This window comes from Pezoporus wallicus, unplaced genomic scaffold (genome assembly GCF_028554395.1).
Source record: "Pezoporus wallicus isolate ANWC-B61680 ecotype Strahan unplaced genomic scaffold, APGP_CSIRO_Pwel_v1 contig_4191, whole genome shotgun sequence".
NCBI lineage: Eukaryota > Metazoa > Chordata > Aves > Psittaciformes > Psittacidae > Pezoporus > Pezoporus wallicus.
In genome coordinates this window covers 5,047,298-5,056,395 of record NW_026641383.1, presented here as the reverse complement: position 1 = coordinate 5,056,395, position 9,098 = coordinate 5,047,298, and the positions used below count along the sequence as shown (strand labels likewise).

At 42.4% G+C, this 9,098-nt stretch overlaps 1 long non-coding RNA gene across 1 annotated transcript; it reads left to right on the top strand.

Moving 5' to 3' along the window:
- Nucleotides 1–830: 830 nt before the first annotated feature.
- Nucleotides 831–8,882, top strand: LOC130606861 (uncharacterized). The gene is made up of 3 exons (XR_008974088.1): nt 831–984; nt 2,648–2,781; nt 8,727–8,882. It is a non-coding gene; the product is annotated as an uncharacterized LOC130606861 (long non-coding RNA).
- The last annotated feature ends 216 nt before the right edge of the window (nt 8,883–9,098 follow it).

The following is a 9,098-nucleotide window of genomic DNA, read 5'->3' as shown; positions in this document are numbered from 1 at the left end:
CATAGTGTTCAGGAGGATCTGCTCCATGATCTTACAGGGCACAGGGGTGAGACTGTCTTGGAGTTTCCTGCGTCTTCCTTTCTTTTCCTTCTTAAAAATGGGGATTATGTTTCCCCTTTTACAATCAGTGAGAACTTCACTGGACTGCCACGAGTGTCTGGAAAAAAAAAGATCCTTCCTTTTCCTTTCTGAATATCCTGTTATAAGCAAGTAATAACTATAAAAATCAGGACCTAGCTGAATGTTCACTGAAGCCAATGGAAAATCTTTACTTAATCCCAGGGCACTTTGGTGGGAGCCCTTCAAATCTTCCAATTCAGAAAAGCACCTACGTCATAGGCGCTTTATAAGGTCCCAGTTATATTACCCCATTTTGTGGGACATACCTAAAGCCTTGAAGTTAATAATATGCTTAAATACTTTGCAGAGTAGGGATACATTTAGAGCCAAGTGTAGGCATAATATCCCTGTCAAACAGGGCCTTAATATTTAGCAGACCGCATCGTTTGCTGTGCACAGATCTTTTGCCATTTAAGCTATGGGCATTGGTTTGGTGTTTGGAAAAAGGGTCTTCCAGCAAGTGATGTGTCAGAACAGCAGCTAGAGATAGCATGAAGGAGTGTTTCAAAAGCAGGCTTCGTAGAAAATGATACATTTTACTCCCAGTTTACTCTCAGGTCATGCTGCTGCTGTGCATTTGAGCCCCAGTCTTACAAATGAACAGGTTGCACTGGTTCCAAGAGTCACGACAACAAGGGAAGGCATAAACATGCAGTCTGCTCCTGACAGCTTTGCTTTACACCATTTCTGTTTTCTTTGCAGCTGAAAAGTCTGAGCATGTTCCAGTGGTTCTGCTCTCCCGGTGCACATCATCTGCAGCAACCAGAATCAGCCAAAACAGGCTCTCATAGGTTGGGAGTTTCTCACAGCATGATCAACCACCTTCTCAGCAAATCACAGGTGTTCTCCACATGGCGTGAGCAGGTGAGGGCATGACTTTGCCAAACCGTGATGAAGTTTGGTAGCTGAAATACAGAACCCAAGCTTGGCCCGAGATCTGAATCTGGCACTCCACTTTATCCTCTGCTCCAAGCCAAATCAAACTGCAGCACGTCATGAAAACCAAACGCCGCTGTGCTCTGCATCACTTAAGATCTGGATCCAGCTATGAACTCCAATAAGGAAGCTTCTCTCTGTGCATGATGCAGTGGTGCCAATGCCCAACATATTCCCACATTAGCTAAGGTTGGTAGCACTGAGAAAAATTCAAACACCTGAAAGTCTGCACCTAAAATTCTATAGGGAAGAAGCTAAAATGCTGAGAAGGTGTCATGGTTTAAACCCAGCCAGTACCGCAGTACCAAGCAGCTGTTCACTCACACCCCTCCTTCCAAGGCATTGGAAGGGCAATGAAATTGCTGCTCCATGTAGCTTGAAATGAAGCAAACACAAAAGAAACACACAAGCAAGATTTATGGGTGGCTCAAGTTCTGAGGCAAAGCACCCCCTCTGCCTTTTTGGCTCCTAAAGTCTCTTATTATTAGTTTAAGAGCTGCCAGGCAGAGTCATTCATTCATCCCACCTGCTTTTTTGAGGGGAAAAAGGATTGCAAAGGATGTGTTCCATATTCTTCAGGAAGTGCTCCTCACCACGGAGCCAGCCCTGCTGCAGCCTCATGAGCACTTGCAGGAGATGTGTGGTGTGCCAGCTCGGCCAGGCAATCCTTCTCTTGCACTTGCACTCTTCTTTTTGTTGTTTGTTTTAATAGGGAAGGATTTGAATTTTTCTTCTGGTATATTTGGCACTTCTGGTCGAGCCTTTGACATGGAAAAAGGCTCATCTTTCAAATGCCTGTGGCACTCCCTGTGAAAGGTGATTTCTAAAAAGCCATTTTATTTTGCTTCCTGGCAGTGATATCAAAGGAACAATCAGTGCCTGATTTAAAGCCAGCAATTTATTTCCATTATAATAAACAGAAAACAATGGCATGCTGCCTTATTAGTTATTCACTTTCCAAGTCAACAAACTTGGAAGGTTGGGATGAGATCTAACCAGAGATATGCTTTGATGTTTTCAGTTTGGAGAATTGGTCTCCTAGCCAAAATGCTGAGCAATGCCAGTCCTGGGGGAAGAAGGGAGGGAAGGGAGAGCAGAGGGAAGGGAGAGAATCCCTGAAAGCACAGGGCAGGGGGTAGCTACTGGAAGAGATGGATATCTTGTGGCATTATAGCAGCAGGTTATAAGAAAGATATTGGAGTGGTGGTTGTGGTACTTGGGAGTCTCACATAAGATGTATTATGTGTGCAAAGAGCAGCAGCTGGATTGATTTCGGTGTAGTTACTTTGATTTATACCCATTGAGGATCTAGCTCAATACACACTCAAGATCTGCTACTGCACTTCAGAAGAACAGCCACTTCTGTGGTGTTTTCACAGTGTGTTGCAGAGGCTGATGGATCCAAACCAAACCAGATGTGCACAGCAGCCCCGGGTATTTGTCGTTCTCTCTCAGGAGCAAGCTCTTAGTCTCCTAGCACTGTCACATAAATGCTGCTTTATAGGGAATGCTGCTGAGCAAAATGAGTTTCAGTATTTGTCACCATTCTTTGTTGTTTTAGCACTGATTTCATATATGTGTAACGTTGCAGGAGGGGAAACTTCTCAGCAGAAACATGAAAGTTGAAGTGCTTTGAAGTATATTGTTCTACATGCCTAACGGGACAGAAGAGCTATGGAAAACTGCCTCACAAGAAGGTCTTTTAGGTGGAGATAAACATGAAAGGTAAATATATGCTTTTTTCATAATATTGATATAGAAAATTGTGATCAACCCCTTTCTTTGCATCTTGATGCCACCAAGTAGCAAAAAAAATCAAAGTCTCCCCATCACCTTGAATACATTTCACTAACATTCCTGGAACTATCAAAATATCCACAGTGCAAAGCAATTGATCATTGCTTATTTATTAATCATGTCTCTCATGGACAGGGCACCCCAGCTACTTTGGATTCTTTTCTGAGTCTATCAAAACCATTCTTTTCCCACAGTATCGATGCTACAAGCTGCCCAAGTGGTTTGTAACAATGACCAAATGAATAGAGACACCAGTAGTAGGTTGTTTGCTTTAGTGGAGAACTGCCTGTGCATTGTAGGGAGATACACACCTGATGCTTACCTATAGATTTTTATTTTAAAGGAATTTTAAGGGAATTTCTATAGGTTTTTTTTTAAAAACCTGAGAAAATTACAAACTTCTCCAAAGCCCCAGAAGAAAACTTGCCATTCTTAGGAGTAGCAAGACAAGTTGCAATCTGTTTTAAAAAAGATATTGCATGGTGATCGTAAATCATTATCTATGAGGTAACCAAATAGAGCATAGAAACACAAGAATACTTGTTAGGAAGGTATGTCTTCTCTGAGCAAAGATGTTTACTAATAGTTTTGTGTGTTATTGTCATACTGCCTTTAAATAACCAAGCCCATAGTTATCATGGAGAAAAGAGCCTGAAGCAGGTGATACTGCACAAAAGATCACTTGGTACTTCAGTGAGCCACAAGAATCTGTGTCATGATGATGATTTTCAAAGAGCACAGTCATCTTATCGAATCATAGCATCATAGAACAGTTAGGGTTGGAAAGGACATTGAGATCTTACTGGATCCAAGCCTCAGAGGGTTTTAGAACAAGCACATTTCAAAAACATCCACTTGTAATGACCAGCTGTGGGAGATTGTCACTTGCACAGGTCAATTTTTGGTGCAGAATACCACCTCGAATGCTGCTTGGGCCATTTCCTCTCCTTTGAACCCTCTTTCTTGTTATCAAATGCTCATCACAGTCTGGCCCTTATTCTTCCAGTCCTCCCATAAATGAAAGCAAATTTCCACCAAAAGCTTCCTTGGGGGCATAAGGAAATTGGAGAAAGAATAGACCTGGAGTCCTCTCATGTAGCTAAAAGGCCTCCAGTCAGACACTGCAGCCAAATTCTCTTTCCTGTGCTCTGTTGCAACATGATCAGCCTTTTTCCTAGCCTAGAAATTCTGGCTCCTTGCTTTATTCCAGACAATCTCCCTTCAGTAAAGGCATGTGATACCTAGCCTTGATCCTCCTAACCACAGTAACCCAAAGAATCCCACATAAAGGGCTGCACTTCTTCTGCATTTTCATGATTGCCTTCTGACAGTAAGAGATGATGCTGAAATTCCTTCAACAGACACAAAAGCTTATCCTCCCTTCTTCAAATGCTGGTTCTCTCTCTTCTGTGTTCTTAATTTTACCCCATCAGCCCAGTCTTTCTGCTGGCCCTCATTCCTTTCTCAAGCCAAAAGTCCGTATGTTCATAGCCACAAAGTCCCAGAGCGCAAGGTGTTCCAGCATGAAGTGATTTCAGGTCAGCAGTGGCTGAGGTCAGCCTGGATGCTGCTTCCCCCTCTTGTTAAATGAGGCTCGGCATCACACACTGAACAGTTATGGTAAGGAAGGTGCAGCTGGAGCCTTCACACGGCATAAAGGAGAAAATACCTAGTTAAATTAATTCCAAGTGGGAATAAGACTGGTGTTTCATAGGGCAATAGGAGCCATCTCTTATGTATTCCTCTTTTTATTTGTTCTTGCCATGAGTTCAGTAAGTATTCTTGTTAACGTATGGAGCGCAAAGGCCTTCACTGAGGTAGGTGTCTTCATTTACTAGTGCTTTGCCTCTAAAATCTTGCAAAACGGATGAAGATAGGCAAAGGAAGAATACTGTTGCTTCCATCCCACAGGCATGGAGGGCCGGGTAGCAGTGCTTTTGGCTGAGGTCCTTAGGGTTGCACAGAGCATCTGCTGAAGAAATACGAACTGAGAACAGGTATCATGAATCTTTAACTCCTGTACATCCTTTTGATGCAGAGTCAAATCCTACCCTCTGAAACCCCACTGAAGGCACTGTAACTGCACATGGGCAGATGACAGAGACATTGCCTGGTCTTGTCTTCAGTCATGTCAGCTTTCCCTGAAATGTGTTTTATCTGACTGCCAGGCAAAGCTTCTCAAGTCTCCAGCCAGCGTTCTTTGGTCAGGGCATGGGGGTGAAAAGCCCAGCATTCGACAGAGATTCCTTGGAGTATCTTTAAGATCTTGGATCACATAAAACAGCCCTCTCTCATAAAAGAAGAAGAAAAAAAACCCCACACAAACTTACTATTGTTGAGTGTTTCGTTAATAGAATCAGAAACAAATTTGTGACCTTGTGGCCCGGAGGTGGGAACACCATCTATAAACTTGCCCAGACATAGAAATGCATTCTGCCTGTCAGTAGGAGATTGCCATTGAATGTGTGTATAAAAAACTGCTGGTGTTACATTAGGCCAACATTTTTTAAATGCCACAGCTCGCTTTATATGCTGTAAACCTTGTTAATGCTGCTAACAAGAAAGTTAAAAACTCTAAGCTATAAAAATAGGAATGCCACTGCTAACTAAATAAATATACATGAGAACTAAATATTCAGATACAGGCTCTGGGGTAGCTTGTGTTCAGGGAAGGAGAAATTAAAAATCATTAACCTGAGTTGTCCCTGGTGTTATAAAAGCTCCCTATAGTCAGCAAAGTTGTCTCCTATTGAATTTACCTTGATTGCAAATGGTTCTTGAGAATTCAGAACTATAGCCTGGAGCAAGTGGTCATCCCAAAGTCAGGGCAGGGGGGCAGCAAGGACCATGCCCACAAGGACACCTCAGCCCCGGAGACTGGATGGGGCAGGGAAGGAGGGAGGTTTCTGTCTGACTCAAGAACAGATTTGTTAACGTGGAAGCAATGGGGAAAATGTTTCCCTCAAAACAGGCCACCTACCTATTCTGATCTCTATCACTGGCTCTGGATCCACGTTACTAGACCCAGTTTGTGCTTGCTATATGCAATCTGGGATGCATTGTGAATCGTTTTGACAGCCTGGACTCAGTACTGGTTCAGGGGCTAGAACTTCCAGGGATTTCTTTTGGCATTTACATTCTAACTACATATATTTCGAGTTGTTTATCAATTCAGCTTTTTAACCCTGTAACATAAGGATTGAGACCTACTTCTAATGTTGGACCTTCTGACATCAGAGTTACATGGGGTCATCCCTCTACTTAGCATTGGCAATTAATTTTGTGTTTCCAGTCTTTTCCTAATTTATTACCTCCTGGAAATTGTGAATGGAAGATCTTAATTATATTTACTCACACAATGGACCTTTTTTTTACAGATTTTAGCAACATAAAGGGATATATGTCTTATGCACTTACATATATAAATCTAGAGCAAGTTATACAGTGAAGAAAAGCAGGAGAGAGAAGGAGGTGTTACTTTCACCTTCCTGTGAATGCAGGCTTTGGCTTCTTCTAAGAACGTGTTCTGTATAGTCCTTTCCATCCACTGGCGTATGCAGTGTAATGTATTGCCAGTCAGATATGAAGCAAACTCCTATTTACTTAAACATTACTTTCCTGATCCCAATCCCAAACTCTGCTTATGGAAGACTGCAGACCAGCTGCTAAGAAAGGCAAACTGAAGGCTTAACCCCATAAACAACAAACACACCCTCCTCCCCAAAGGGATTTGTAGAAATAGGGACAACTTGTCAGGGCCCTGAGTGCATTAATAGGTCTTGATTGCCCTGACTCAACCCCACCTGGGGCCACCAGCCACACATGAGAGCTCCTACCTACACACCTTCTCTTCATTGGTCTGGGGAAGAATTTCATGCTTGGGAAAGAAGTCCTTGTAGAAGTTGTACTGAAGATGGATGTCTCTCTAATGCTAACACTGGCCCTATGGTCTTGAGTTACTCTCAAACCTGCTTTGAAGAGGTAGGTCACTTGCTACTCTGTCTTGTTCTAGAAGGTTTCAAGAAAAATGAGCCTGTGAACCAGAAGAGCCATCAGATGGAGCCCTAGAATGGGAAACTATTATTTCAAAGCATACATCATGCAGAAAGATTGGTTTGTGAGGCAAGCTCTGTTTGCCTTCTGTCCTTACAACTACCACTGAGGCCACCACAGAAGTCCATCTTTGCTCTACCTTGTTTTCTTATCCCTCTTTTAATGCTCTAAAGAAGAGGCAGAAGAGGGAGCATGCTGTCAAGAGTGGCCTTGAGAGTCATGGCAAGACCTAGGCTTTGGGATACACCCTGATGACTTATACTCCTGGACACCACATCTAGGGAGCACTAAGAGCAATGGGGGTGTTGCAGAGCCAGAAGTCCATGAGTGTTGCCAGGTACAGAGGAACAACAGACAAGAAAGACAGTGTCCTAGGGCTTGTTGTAGTGAGGGCATTGCCACAACAGGAATAACTCTTACAACAAAGACTGTTAATTAGAAAAGCTAATAGACTTGTATTATAACAAGCATCTTGTGGGCAAGAGGTTACAGGGACCACAAAGCAAACTGCTTTTCTGAACCTGATGGGAGCCTTGAACATGTCCTCAGCTGGGGTAGAAGATGATGGGCAGTTATTTCTATGTGGGTTACTTCTTGACAATATAAAATAGTTAAGGAAAACTGAAAAGATCTCAGCTTTCTGCATCTTCTAGGAGTTTAGCAAGATCTTAGATAGCTTAGAAGCTGGCAGAGTAAAAGCCTTGTTGGTTGCTACATGTTCAGGTTCTGGAGTATCATTAGCTTTATTTGGCCTCGCTTTAAGTGGGTTGTGACTGCTTGGATCCTTTTCTGTCTTCAGCAGCTAATCATAAGGGCTTTTTCCTCTATGCTTATGTCTTCCTTTCCTGCCCCTGTGTTCCTTTTTCTCCTGTGGTGAGTGCTAGCTGTTTATCTGCCCTCTACTTGGATGTTTTTTGTTTTTTTCTCCCTCAGCTAGACCATTTGCCATACTTCACTGGTTTTGGTGAGACACACAAAGCCTCCCACCATTGAAGGCTATAGAGCCAACCTCCTTCCAGCATGGCATAACTAAAGGAAAGAGCACTTTGGGCTTTGAGGGGGATTTTGCAGATGCTCTTGGCAATGGTTTAAAAACCAATATTCCTAATAAAGATTAATATGTTCCATGCTCAATCCTTGTTTGTTGTAGCCACTTATGAAAGCGGCTACAGGGTCAGAAATGAGGAATGGTTGAATGACAGCAAACAGTATGCTGAATGCTCTGTGTTCTTCTTGACTTAAACATAGCGGGGAAAGTACATTTTTATACCTTTGGGCATTTATTCAACTACATTTACACAATGATAGCAAAATTACTTGGGCTGTCCTGCTTCTTGCTGTGAGGGGAAAAGTACACATATCCAAGGCCATGGGAAAGCCCAAACTGTTTCACAGAATGGTTGCATTTCTCCATACAGAGATTATATGTATGATTAGCAACCAATTAATGAATAAATTGATTATTGAAATTAAATCTAAGCAGTGGGTTTAATGGTATATTGGGACTGTTATTGTTCAGTGAGGAAGGTAGGTGTTCCAGATGAGAAATCTACTCTGTTGTATGGCTAATCAAAAAAGCAGCCATCTTCTATAGCTCTTCAGAACTTGCATAAAATTTGATGCAACTACTTGGCCTGCTTGTAAAAAATGCTTTAGTTATCTACAAGACTCAATATAATATGCTCACAGAAGAAAAACTGGTGGGATTTTAGCAGGAGTATTTCATTTTCAAAGACTACTTGGTTACAAGTTGGTGAGAAGTTTTCCCTTTCCCCCTCCTCCCTCCCCTTTAATCTCAGTACTGACTGTGATTTGCTCAGGTGTATTTCCAGGATACCATGCTGAGATGCTGATTTTTGTTGGAAGACCACACTCTAAATCGTGCTGAAATAGGATGCAGCATGGGAGCCGTCATAATCAGGGCTCCACCACTGAAGCCTAGGAACAGTTTTGCGGAGGGTCATGTTGCGTCTTGTCTAGGGCTTTCACAGATTGCAAATCTATTTATAAGTGAGTTTGAAACCAAAGCACAGCCATTCTGTGCTTTCATTTAAAGCACTTACATTTTTCTCTTCGCCTCAAACATGGACTGTGTTCAGCATTCTCATTTGAATGTACACCAGCCTCAGTCCTGGGAATGCTGTTTTCTTCAGCAGTCAAATAAACTCTGCATTAATGCTGCTACATTTCTA